We start from the raw sequence: 14,226 nt of genomic DNA, 5'->3' as shown, positions 1-14,226 counted from the left end.
CCTTCCATATGTTTCGCCACACGTACTGTGGATACTTACGTTCGATGGGGTTGGACGGGCGGCACTGTTGTAACAATTCGGAGACTGTTTTCGTGAGGTACAAACGTGGAAGTGGTAAGGAGCGGTAGATATAACTGAACTCCAGGAAAAATCGTTGGATGTAATAAAAGGGGGTTGGAATGGTCGATACCAGTACTGGGGCGGACAAGGAGGCCGGTGCAAAGTTGTGAAGCAGGAGGCTAGTAAGGCTCTGCGGGCAACTGTGCCAAAGTTTTAGTTGGGAGCTGACGTATAGTGCCTTGACACGAGTCGACACGTGGATGACTCCCACCCGCCACGATCTCGTGGCAGTGCAAGGGATTAATACTGCACCTTGAATAACATCCCCTAGCTGACGAAGGAGCCGAGAGCCATCAACAGTCGTCTCGCCAGGAGATTTGGGACTGGTAGTACTTGAGTCACGTGTGGTATACGGGAAGCATGATACATGTTCACGTATTGCGCGCGTTGGATAACGTCGAGAGCTCGTAGCCGGTGATCTGCGAGATTTGCTCTGATTGTCTGTAGCAAGCGTCTACCATTGATAGTCGCAGAGCGGCGCAGGTCTGCTGTGAAATCAAGTCCAAGACACCGTATGGTGGCGGCGACTTTAAGGGGGGCAGCGCATCTCTCCGGCAAGCCCTCACCAGTGAGTAGGACCTTGGATTTTGACACGTTGAGGCAGCTCCCATGTCAGCCATGTCAGTGCTGCTCGTACTTCATCTTCACTGCGCAGATATAGTACTATGTCGTCTGCGTAGGCTGTACAACAAAAACGGTGGCTGTGCACAGTCATACCTTCCAAACGTTGGCGGATGCCCTGTAGCAGGGGTTCCAAGGCGAAAGCATACAAAATCGTGGAGACAGGGCAGCCTTGTCGTACAGATCGTGCGGTGACCACGGACGGTGTAAGGCGACCATTGTACATGATTTTAGAGGTTGCACTACTCTACAGGCACATAACCACTGTGACAATACCGCCAGGAAAACCCATATGCTGAAGGACTCTCCGTAAATAGAAATGGTCAACACGGTCGAAAGCCTGGCTCAAGTCCAGTGAAGCCAAGGCGCCAGGGAGACGCTGATAATGCGCTAATGCTATCACGTCTCTGTAACGGCAAAGGGCCGTACGGATGTTGTTGTCGCCTCCTAGGGAAGTCTGGCCGCAGCATGTGACGTAATTTGCGACCTTCTTGAGTCGCGATGCCAGTAGCCGTGTGAATATTTTCATGTCGCTGTTGAGCAAAGTAATTGGTCGATAGTCCTGGACCCTCGATAACCCGCGCGGTTTATGTACGGGGATAATAATGCCTTCTAGAAAGGCCCTCGGGACCACTGTCACCGGTGACATCAGCTCTTGTGGGATTGCCGTCCACGTGGAAGCCAACAAATAGTGAAAACTTTTATAAAATTCGATGGGTATACCGTCAGGTCCAGGAGATCTGTTATCGGAACCCGCCTTGATAGCATCTACCACTTCATCTGTGGTTACGTCGTCTTGGAAATCATGCACTGAATCCTCCGGAAGAGAGTTCGTAGTAAGCTGAGCGACTTCTGTGATCAGTGATCCAGAATGCGGTACGGCTGCGTATAGCCTAGCAAAATGAACATGGAGAGCACGACCGATGCTTTGTTGGGTGTCGTGCCGGTGCCCTTCCACATCAGTCAGGACTGGGATCAGAGCACTTCGTCGTCGTTGTCGTTCCTGGAGGAGGTGGTACATCGACGGACGTTCTTGAGGGATTCGATTAGAAGCTCGAGAACGGACTACTGTGCCTTCCAAGTGACGCCGCATGATCAAGGAGATCTGCGCCTTCGTGCGATGGACCATCGACTGCCGGGCTGGCGAGAAAGTCATCGTCGTACAGTCGCGTAGAATGGTGTAGTAGAAGTGCAGGGTATTAGTTTGCCACGCCTTTAATTCCTTTCCATAACTCATCAGAGTCTTCCTGAGGGTCGGCTTTGCACAGGAGAGCCACCATGATAAGGTGGAGTGCTAGGCTTCTCGACGATGGTGGCAGCGTGCCCACGCTTCTTCGACCATACGGCGGCAGTCTGAGGAGGTCAGGTGAGCGACATTGAGTTTGCACAGACCACGACTATGCCACACTTGCTGTCGGGTGAGGGTGACGTCACAGAGGTACGCATGGTCTGAAAAGGCCAAGGGCCAGACTTCCGCATGACGTGTGCCATCAGCAAGGGAGCGGGTAACGTAGATGCGATCTATGCGGCTTGACGAGTGAGAGGTGTAGAATGTATAGCCCGGTTGAATTCCGTGGAGCTTCTTCCATGTGTCAACAAGTCGTAGACGGTCGATGACCACTGAGAGAGATGCACAAGGGGAATGTCGCTGGAGTTGGTCCGCTGACTCTTGTGTCGAGTTAAAATCCCCACCGAGTACCAAATCGTCCTGCGGACCGGTGAAGAGAGGTGTGACGCTTTCGGGAAAAAAAAGTTTGTCGGTCATGACGGCGGCCAGTGCCGGACGGAGCGTAGATATTAATAATACGCACGCCGAACAGTGTGAGGGCCATACCTCGCGCAGTGGGGAGGTAGATGACGTCCTCTGCAGGGAGTCCGTCGCGAAGCAGGATGGCGACGCCACTACCGGTGTCGGATGCGGGGGAAACATGGGCGTTGTAACCGGTGGGAACTAGGAAGTCAGCCACAAACACCTCTTGTAAGAGTGCTATATCCACATCCGCAGAGTAAATAGTGTCTCTGAACATGGCCAGTTTATGGGGGGCACGAATGGTGGCAAGATTCATCGTGGCGATACGATATTGCTGTGTACGGCCATCCTCAGTATTTGCAGAACGTGCGGTAGAAGTATCCGGCAGGTGGAGACCCACCGGTGGTCCCGCAGTGGTGATAATTACTGGCGGGGGGCCAGCCCCAGAGTCGCCTAGGTGGACACCTGTGCAGACTCGCTGGCAGTCTGTTCCCCTTCTTCTTCAACGTCATCGGCCCAGGAAGCTGACGACGTGGAAATGTGGCGGTCACTTACTGCCGGAACGGGTGTTGTGGATTCCGCAACATGAGTGGCAGGGGGACCGCCGTCATCATTCGTTGACAACGGCGAGGTCACGTCCTTCGCTGGGAGAGTAGGCGTCACAGGAGGGGCGCCTGTTGCTCCCACATCGCGTGACTGGCCGCAATGTGGGAGATCACCGTCAGACATCGGGTCGACATCTCGCGGGGCCGTCTGAGAAAGGGCGTCAACGGAAGGCGTTCTTCGTCGTTTCCTGTGTTTGCGAGGCGACCGCTGTTTTCTGATGTGGCCTTCTGAATCAGAATGTGGTCGCCCGTCGTCTGACGCCGAACCCGTCTGGACAAAGGCAGACGTCAGCACGACACCGAGGTCTACGTCCATGGTTCCAACAGGAACATCGGTTTCGGTCTGCAACCCTGACGGTCCTGAAGCGAGCACTGGAGGCGACGCCGTGCTGGTGTCGTCGGCGCGTGGCGTTGACGATGCTGCTGGTGCAATCGAGATTGGTACGACGGGGTCCTGTGCAACCTTGGCGTAGGTGATGGGTAAGGACGTGACCGTCGAAGCCTGGGTTTTTTCTCGTAACGGCGTCTGTATTAAACGGCGGTGTAAACATTCGGAACGTACATGTCCCTTCTGGCCACATCCTGCGCACGTTCGTGGCTGTCCATCGTACATGACGATGGCCCTCACACCTCCAATCAGCAGGTACGATGGGACATGTTTCGTCAGCTCAAATTTTTATTTGCCGGACGCCATTTAATACATGGTAGGTCGTAAATGTCTGCCACTTTTCCGCGACGTGACCCACGACGGTGCCATATGGTTGCAAAGCGACAATGACCACATCATGAGGCACCTCGAACGGGATCTCAAACACCAGCAATGTCCGGAGACCGAATCCAGCATGGGCGACTGTCACAGCACCAATATGTACATCAGAGTGTTTCAATTTCAGTCCGCTGGCATGACGGTGAATTATGTCATTGCAAATTTCCTCCGTCGACATCTTGATGTAGACCACACTTCCAGTGGCGGAGAAATGTATGCCGATTACGTCCTGGGGGTTCAAACGTAGATCCTCACGTATGAACTGTTCGACTTCGAAAGCTCTGGGTCGTGGATGATCGCCCTGAAACGTTACTTTGATCGTTGCACAGCCATACGAGTGCACCATGGTGTACGTTAGTACTGGACTCGATTGACACAACCACCGCGACGCGGAAGTAAACACCGCCGAGAGCGGAGCGTCGGACGGCGCGCGGAGCAGCTCCGCACGCTAGCACGGCTGCGAGCCGACTATGCAGCCTCACGTATTCATACATTTCTCCGAAATCGTAACTGATCCTCTCTGAGATCTGCTTCGACCAGTTGTCCCATTCTTCTGTAAACAATTCGTGTTAGTATTTTGCAACCATGACTTGTTCAAAAGTGGTTCAAATGGCTCTAAGCACTATGGGACTTAACATCCGTGGTCATCGGTCCCCCATAACTTAGAACTACTTAAACCTAACGAACCTAAGGACATCACACACATCCATGCCCGAGGCAGGATTCGAAACTGCGACCGTAGCAGTTGCGCGGTTCCGGACTGCGCGCCTAGAACCGCGAGACCACCGCGGCCGGCATGACTTGTCAACTCCTACTTTCTGAGGAATTGGAATTGAGACATTCTTCTTGACGTCTGAGGATACTTAAAGGATCTCATACATGTTCCACACCAGGTGGAATAATTTGTCATTGCTGATCTGCTAAGGATATCAGCAGTTCTGACAGAATATCGTCTACTCCAGGGGCTCTGTTTTGACTTTACTCATTATGAGCTCTATCAAATTCTTCTCGCAGTATCTTACCTATGTCATGTTCATCTATGTCGTCTTCCATGTGTACAATATAGCCTTCAGTTTCATTTCCCTTCTACAGCCGCTCTATTTACCGTTCCATCATTCAGTTTTCACTTCTTTGCTTAGTATTGCTTTTCCGTCTGACTTCTTTGTATTCGCATAGTTGTTTTCTTTTCTCCAAACTTCTCTTTAATTTCCCTTCTACAGCCGCTCTAGTTACCGTTCCATCATTTAGTTTTCACTTCGTTGCTTAGTATTGCTTTTCCATCAGATTTTTTTGTATTCGCATACTTGTTTTCTTTTCTCCAAACTTCTCTTTAATTTCCCTGTAGCCGGCAGCTATCTGCCTCTAGTTACATGTGCTTCTATGTCCTTACTCTTGCCCTGTAGCCATTCTTGCTTAGCCATTTTGCACTTTTGTCAGCCTCATTTCTTAAGCGTTTGTGTTCACTTTCGCCTGCTTCATTGGCTGTATTTGTATGTTTTCTCCTCTGATCAATTAAATTTAATATCTGCTATGGAATATAAGCGTTTATATTAGACCTTGCCTTTTTACCTATTCGATCGTCAGCTGACTTCACTATTTCCTCTCCCAAAGCCAACCATATGTCTTTATTTCATTCATTTCCTCCATTTCAGTGACTCGTTGCGTCGTGCTCCCTCCTGAAACTCACAACAACGTTTCTTTCTTTCAACGTATCCAGGTCTAATCTTGTTTGTTTCCCTAGTTTTGCCATTTCTTCGGTTTAAATCCTCAATTCACAAAAAAATAAATTGGGGGCGAGTCCACATCTGCCCTGTACATGTTTAACAGTTTCAAATCACGTTCCAAAATCTCTCTTTTAGTATCATATAATCAGTCTGAAACTACCAGTGATTTCAGGTCTCTTCAATGTGTACGACCTCGTTTCATGATTCTTAAACCATGTGTTACCAATGATTAAGTTATGTCCTGCGCAGAATTCTATCAGGTGGCTTTCCTCCCGTCCATATTCACTACTATTTTTCTTCCTTTCCTCTTCCTATTAACGAATTCCAGTCCCCAACAACAATTATATTTTCATCTCGCTGAACTATCTTAATAATTCATTTTCTCAAATTATAAATAAATAAATACATTCATTCAATATCCTCTTCATCAGCGGAGCTAGTTGCCATATAAACTTACACTTCTGTGGTGAGTGTTGTTTTAGTAGGCGTCGTGCCTACCATAATGCGTTGACTATGTCATTCGTGGTAGCTAACCGCAAATTCTCTTTTCTATTCTTATTCATTATTAGACCTACTTCTGCATTGCCCCATTTCATCTTCTATTTGTAGCCCTGCGTTCACCTGACCAAAACTCCTGCTCGGACGTCACTAATCCCCACTATATCTATCTTGAAACTATCCATTTCTCTTTTCAGATTTTCTAGTCTATCGGCCTGATTAAGGAATCTAATATTCCATTCTCAGACCCATAGGATGCCAGTACTGTTTCTCCTGATGACGACATCTTCCTGTGTTGTCCCACCCGGAGATCCGAATGGGGGACTATTTTTGCTCTGGAATATTTTACCCAGTAAAATGTCATCATCATTTAATCATAAAGTGAATCATAAATAACGGATATAGCATCCCCTTGCTTTCCGACGTTCACAGTACCAGTACAGCAAGGTCACACTGCCTGATATTACAAAGCCAGATCAGTAAATCACCCAGACTGCTGCCCCTGCAGATACTGAAACGGCTGAGAATCCTGCTTCGGAAGCCATACGTTTGTCTGGCCTGTCAACAGAACCCTTCCGTTATGATTGTACCTACGGTACAGTTATTTGTATCTTCGAGGCACGCAAGCCATCCCACCACGGTAATGACCGTAGATCTCGAGAGCGGAGGTGTCCTGATTACACAACGTTATGTACATACTCATATATACTTAACAACTTAAAATACTCTTTTCACTTATATACAAATGTATGCAACTAACTAAATATCTTCAATTCAAAATGGTTTACGATAGCATTTAGAGACCTTATATTGTCACAAAGAGTATTATGACTTTTTGTAAATGGACTATTGAGGTAGATACGAGTCCTATAATGTAATGGTGTACAGAAAACCTATTCTTTATACGCTATTTTTAGGTAGGACTAGAATTTCCAAGTTTTGAACAAATTTATGTATCAGGTTACCTTCCATTCAGAAGGCTGTTGCATACAGCGACTGTTATATTGAAGTGTAAATAATAGATTTCAGCTATCAGTTCTCCTTTTTAATTTTTTTTATTGGCGGATCTAGATTTCAGCTAGAAACTAGCCATTCTCAATGCTAACAGCACAAGAGGTACATAGTTAGATGATGTCATAAAAAGTTGCAATTAATGGCTTAACTCATATTGTATATTACATACCACGGCACCATCTATTTAAACTATGTATATACTTCACGGGAAGTAAACCACTTCAAATTTAGTTACATAAAATGGAACATAAGTAAAATCCTTAAATTGTCGTCCGACGTATTTCATATTTATCATCATGTAATAAAATTTCCATGTTCAGTCCTAGTGAGACCGTTATTATTAAAACATTTAAATTACGTCAGGTGGATAAAACTTTTTAAATTTTTTAAAACATATTTTAATATTATTGAAACACTAAAAGACTCGTGCTGTATACACCTATTAGTTGATATGGCTTAAATATATTTATTTTTATATTATATCTCCATTTTTTAAAGTATAATTGTTATATTGTTCATCATATTTACTAAATAGTTCATAAATGGCGCCAAACACCGCCAGATGCATGGTTATTACAATTTGGCTATTCCGCTATAGATATAGAGGGTGCTAACCTCTTTCTCCCTTAAAGCCGATTTTCCTTGTTAATGTAAAACAACCACTATATTGAATTGCTGTTAATAATACTGTTTATGCATCTGACGTAACAAATCTTGGAAGAAGTTCAGTTTATACTTACTTGACTTAGATGGCGCCATGTAACTAACCGATGTGTTCTCCATACAGCCCACCTTGAGCAAACAATATTATTCAATGAACTGGGGGTGAAGCCCAACCAACAGGCATTACAAGAATTTATCAAAAATGCTAGTTTTATGTAATATACAAACCATATGAGTTAAGCCATAGATGCAACTTTTTTGGAGATCGTGTAACTATCTACCTCTTGTATTCGTAGCATTGAGAATAGCTGGGTTCTAGCTGAAATCTAGATCTGCCAATAAAATTTAAAATGCACGACTGATAGCTGAAATCTATTATTTGCAAGGTTAATTTATGTATGTTGGCAGTCATGAAATTTATGATGTACTATTATTGTTATAATGGATAAAACCTTATTAGACTCGGTTTATCAGACTGGGTGAAATTAATTAGCATGTTAGACATGATCTGATTAGTTTCTTCTTCTAATAGCGAAACACCATATTGTGCCCACAATGAATGAGAACAAAATCTCACCCTACATATCTGTCTGTTCCACGTACAAGAAAATGATCTGTACTGCCTCTTAACAAGTGATAAATATCACTATTACACTAGGGATATTTGTGGGGGTTAGTGTAGTGGTTTACTTAAGTATGAGCCCACAGATGTAGTTACACATTATGTAATTAATGCCTGTTTATTAATTCTTCACATAACGTTTTTAGAGTTAAATCTGTGTCGAATTTTGGAATTTCGCATCATGGGTGTTGTCACATCCTGAACGCAGATACCAGTCAAACAACAGATGGGAATTTCTGTAGCTACTTTATGCACACCACTTTCTATCTTCTTTTTTGTATCTTAATTTTTTTACTTATTTTTCATTTTTGTAGATGATGTTGTGTTTCAGCATTTCGGCTTCTTTCTTTCAGTTTATTGATATGGGATGTCATAGTATTTTAAATCACTGACAGTTATCCTCATGTTCACCTCAGTTAGCCTGGCTTTATCTGTTTTTTTTTATTGATAAAAGAGTGCCCAGAAGAGTGCTATCTGCTAAATCTTACTCTACGTTCTCTACTGACGATCGTTACAGATAAATGTTGGCAGGATCTACATTCCCAGGATGATACTGATTAGTTATGAAAACAGATGACGAAGTACTTGCTACACATCTTGTAATACAGTTGATGCACTAAAGCGTTGCTTCTCTTCTATCTAGTAATAATATTTTATTATCCTTAGTGCTATGCCATAGTCTGGTAAAATATTAACAGAACTTCGCTGTTTTTCTGTAAATTACTGTATTGTACACAACTGATAAGTCATCAACTGAAACTATATGCGATGTATATAATTTCATAAAGCGTATGAAGCGCTTTTTCAACTGTAACGAGAAAAAGTAGTTAGGGGGAATGTTTCACTAGACAAAAATTAAAGGTCACTAGATAGAATTCGTTCTTTATTGGGATAACAATAAAACACGAATCGATGTGGATTGAAAGCCGCAAATTCGACTCGTACAGGGGACAAGACAAAAATTCACAGTCCTGGCCACATTTTGCTTTATTTAAAGAGATTACCGGTTTTAGATTTACAGCCATTGTGACATCATAAAAATAACAGCGACCTATGAGTTTAGTGGTCGTAAACACAGTCAATGTACTGCATGTCACTGCTGTTCGTAAGAGCTGATGATGCCTGTAAAATTGAAATGAATAGTTTATTTGAATACACACAATGCATCCAAGACGATGACTTCTTCGTTTTATTTAAATAACGAAGCAACCACGGCTTCTATAACATCCAAGTTATCTCACTTCACAATAAAAACGCTAAATACTGTAGATACGTAGATGAATCAACAATTCTTCTGACAGCTTTGAAGAACGAACAAAGCTTCTCTCTCATTTTAAAAGAAAAGAGCAACATACGCCATAATTGAGTATAGCCACACATTGCCCTTTCTCTGACAGTTGCTGACAGTTATTCACACAGAGAACGACAGACCATTGATTTTGTGTTACAGGTGACGCCGAACCCGTCCAGACGATTCAGTCCGCGCACATCTCAACTGTACAACGAGAGAGAAGGCTAAGCGGATCGTCACACCACTGCCTGGTGAGTACCATGTATGGCTGTCTTCAGTTGCTCCTTGTGGTCTGGTAATATATTCAGAACATTATTCTACATTTACTGGGAGGATCATCTTAGATTGATTTAACACCAAATAGTAAACGTAATTATCAGTCGCGGATTCGGCCTCAGGCCTGTTCCACAGCTACACACAAGCCAGTACGAGGCTCAATGAATTGCCTTAGTATATGGATCAGCGTGTCGTCAAACCTTAGAAACCATTATTGCCAGAAGATTAATCCTGATGCTACCATCGTTCTTTGTTCAAGCACCTCGTCATTTGGCCTCACAAAACAGTGGATTATGTAATACACGTTGGACAAAATCCGAGAAGGTAACGGAAATTGAACCTGGTCCTTCTGCATCGAAGGCAGCGATGCTGAGGGTATGTCTACGCATCTGGTCTGATACCAAATAGTTTTACGAGCATGGATCTGTCACGTAGGACGCTAACTTCTGTGGCAATTCAGTATGGGAAAGGTCGTAGTAACATTCTTATATCGCCTGTCCTTGCTATGTACGCTATGAGTCATGAAACCATCTAATTGATGAATTACCAGGAAGAAGTAGCGATTTCACCTAAATGCTTTGAAAAATGATAGGGATGAGAGATGCACTTAATGGCGTGTTTGGTTTCTTCAGCTAAGAAACACTTTCAGTAATAGCTAAAGGAAGACTCTAGAGGTATTGTCTCAGTCGATGGCAGGCATTTCGCACTGACGCTCGGTTCTTTACATATCTCCAAGTATGCACAATGTCTTCCCGCAGATATGATAATGCTGAGCTTGAACAACCATTCACTTTAAATACGTATCTCTCAGTCTTAACTCCACCCTAACACCTTTATATTTTAAAGCTATGTCAACCTCTTAAGACTTTATATTATTCGTAGATTATGTAATACGTGAGAATTGTCCTGTGTATTTTACATTTTATGCTAGGAATTCCAATACCTTTGCTTCTCGACAGCTATAAAGAAATAAGGATGCACATTTTTTTCAAACAGTGCCGCCCTTTGTAGAGACACAAGCCACTTAACTACGAGAATATAATAAACTTATTTCCTACTTTTAAAAAGTTTCAAATTTGATAGAAAAACTTCCACTGTTGTACTGCACCGAAAAGCGGGTTTAGTATTCAGTTTCCCAGAAAAAGGGGTGAATAAATATCTTCGACGTTTTGGCCGGATTGATCACATCTAGAGTCGAAAGATGTTCAATGAAGTTCAGGTTGAGGCACTGAACAGCCAAATTCGCTACGGACACGGTACGATGCATTCTTCCAATGTGTTTCAAAACGTATCAGACTGATATGGAAAAGGTCTAATTCCAAACTATTGACACAGTATGGGATATAACAAACGGTATAACGTGGTTACATAAATAATCTCTGTTTCCATTGAGTAAAAAGAAAAGTTACGATTCCAGTCCAAGAAAAAGAGCTCCAGAACTGCACACTAGAACCACCATTTCGATATGGTCACAATTTGTCCTCGAATTTATTTTTCGCCACTTTCTCCATACGTCCATCTGAGTGGCACGTCATGTTCGGTAATTCACCACTTCATAAAGTCCCTTTTCCTCTGTTCCACCAGTCAATGAAAGTGTTATCTCACCGATACTGAATCTTTCTTGGGATCAGCGGCTCCAGAGTAACATTTTGACCAAGACACTCAGTCCGTTTTGTCTCTCTAGGTTTCACAGGATATCAACAGCTCAGTTGAAGAGTTGTAAGTAACAAGGGTGTCTGATAATTAATTTATATTGTACCCTTTAGATTGCGGTGGTTTCTGTTTGTTTAGTAACGATAAATGAATTGGCCCCCTATTAATGTAATGCCAGTGATGGTAGTGAAAACAGACGCAAGCTGTGAAATCTGTGCAATGGAATACTCTCAATTGTTTGTCCCCAGTGACCATTTAAACATAACTAAATTGTCCTGTTACGTGATACATATCGCGGAATGTATTATCAGATCTGATTTCCAGTGCTACTCTTTTATTTCAGTCAAAGATATGGCATACACTAAAAACAATGCAATACAGAGCTCATTGATGACAGACTTTTTAGGGAAGTGAGGTGACAGAGATGACATCTGCCTTCTTACTCGCCAATCCTGCCTTCTATGGTATCGTATAACATCAATGAAACAATTCTCTGTTCCATATCCTGTCATCCTGTCTCTTCGTATAGCTAGTCTTTTCCACACATTCCTTTCCTCACCGATTCGGCGAATAACCTTATGAGTTACCTTAATGTTATATTTTGCATCCCCTTCGTTAAACGGCGAAGATGTAAATGTTTTTGATCTGTCTCCAACTGTGGGTAGCGATGTGACCAGCTCGTGGCTTAATATCGCTGAACAGCAGGTCCCCACGGAAGCCGTGAGCAGCTTCATAGATACCGCTGCAGACGACGACTGTACACGGTCTCGTGTGGCCCACGAAGACCATTTCAGTTTGCGTCCGGTCAGATCGGTTCGGAGCGCGGCGTACAGCTCCAACGTTGACAACCTTGCAATGCACTTGGAGTTTTTCTTAGACTTCTCTGGACAATAGGTACGCTGCTGCTGACGGACATTGCTGAGTTTGCAAAACGGTTGACTCTTAACTTGTCACCCAGCACCCACTTGCGGGTCAGTAGGAACTCTGAACGGAAGCTTTACGTTCCCCAGCTAATTGGCTTCAAATGGCTCTGAGCGCTATGGGACTCATCAGTCCCCTAGAACTTAGAACTACTTAAACCTAACTAACCTAAGGACATCACACACATCCATGCCCGAGGCAGAATTCGAACCTGCGACCGTATCAGTCGCACGGTTCCGGACTGCGCGCCTAGAACCGCGAGACCACCGCGGCCGGCCCCCGGCTAATTCTTTGACAATTAATGATTGTGGATTTGGCCCCTAGAGTTGAGCTGCAAAGCTCACGTTTTGTTCATTGTGGCCTTCAACGACAGCAGCCGTTTGGTAGAATCAGTTTCGGCACGTATTATAGGCAATATTTTTTGTATCTTGCGTGAAACAGTATACTTTCTGTCATAACACACCACCTCAAACTGTTCGATACTCTGTTTATCTGTTTTTCCCTTTCATGATTTACTACCTTGAAACGACGTATTCCAGACCTACGTACATGGAAACTGCTTTCTCATTATTGTCGGTGAACGTCCTGTAGTGGTGTCGTTCTGACTGTACAAGTTTTACTCTTATCTCATCTACGCTTCTTATTTCATGCGGTACGTCATGCGTTATTTTTCTGCCAAAGTAGACTAATTCATTCACTTAGTTTTAGGAAAATCCCCCGTCTGTGGTTTACTCGAAACCCATAATCCGTCCTGAGTTGACCACTCATTGCACTGAAAATGTCATTTAATACCTCGAGAGCACTGTCATCATTAACATCCCTTCATTCTCAGTTTTAACCTCTGAGTTACTAATGTACTTCCATCATTTCTTCGATACGTAGGTTGACCTGTAGACGAGAAAGACTGTATGCGCCTACGACCTTTTCATTTGAGGACTTACGTCTTGGTCTTTTAATCTCATTTTCTCTCTTGATTCTCGCACGCATTGTATGTTAACTACTTTCCACTGTCAGGTACGTCCACAGTTTCTGACAGTTTCCTACGTTGTGCATTGAGCCACACTATACAACTCTTCTTCTATGAATTCGTTTCGGTTTCTCTGATTGGTTCAAATGGCTCTGAGCACTACGGGACCTAAAATCTGAGGTCATCATTCCCCTAGACTTAGAACTACTGACACCTAACTAACCTAAGTACATCACACACATCCATGCCCGCGGCAGGATTCGAACCTGCGACCGTAGCAGCAGCGCGGTTCCGGATGGTTTTTCTGAAGTGTTTCTTCTACTACCAAGCATCACAATCCCCCTTTTTGTCTGCAGTATTCTGGTAACAAATGCGAATGCATGCTCCTTAAAACTGATTGTGGAAAACATGATCTTGCAAAGTTACAGCGATAGAAAAGCGGGCGTTAGAAATCTAGAGTCATTCGGACCAGCGTAGGTTTCCTGACAACGAATCCATTCTTCTCCAGAGAAACTGATGTGAGTTTCCTCCATTACTATTTATGCCAGTTCTCGTTATGGTGTCTTAAAAACACCATAAACGCTTATAAGTTCATTCTTGATCACATGAAACAGCATTCCTTCTCGCCAGAGAATGTTTAGATTAACCGTTCAATGATAATATCCTTTTATTCCTTTATTTCTTTTTTGTAGAATATTTGGTAACCATCTCTGGTACTTTTGCAGTGTGATATTA

At 43.7% G+C, this 14,226-nt stretch overlaps 1 protein-coding gene across 3 annotated transcripts in view; it reads left to right on the top strand.

Annotated features, from left to right (window-relative positions):
• The window catches only part of LOC126335497 (acetylcholinesterase-like), a 2,358,475-nt gene that overhangs the window by 963,223 nt on the left and 1,381,026 nt on the right, over positions 1 to 14,226 (top strand). For all 3 annotated transcript variants that reach the window (XM_049998832.1, XM_049998833.1, XM_049998831.1), the window contains exon 3: positions 9,834 to 9,925. The gene's annotated coding sequence lies outside the window, so the exon portion shown is untranslated. The remainder of the gene's footprint in view (positions 1 to 9,833; positions 9,926 to 14,226) is intronic.

This window comes from Schistocerca gregaria, chromosome 2, assembly GCF_023897955.1.
Source record: "Schistocerca gregaria isolate iqSchGreg1 chromosome 2, iqSchGreg1.2, whole genome shotgun sequence".
NCBI classification, from domain to species: domain Eukaryota; kingdom Metazoa; phylum Arthropoda; class Insecta; order Orthoptera; family Acrididae; genus Schistocerca; species Schistocerca gregaria.
The sequence above is the reverse complement of the archived record's forward strand: the minus strand, read 5'-3'. Positions and strand labels throughout refer to the sequence as shown.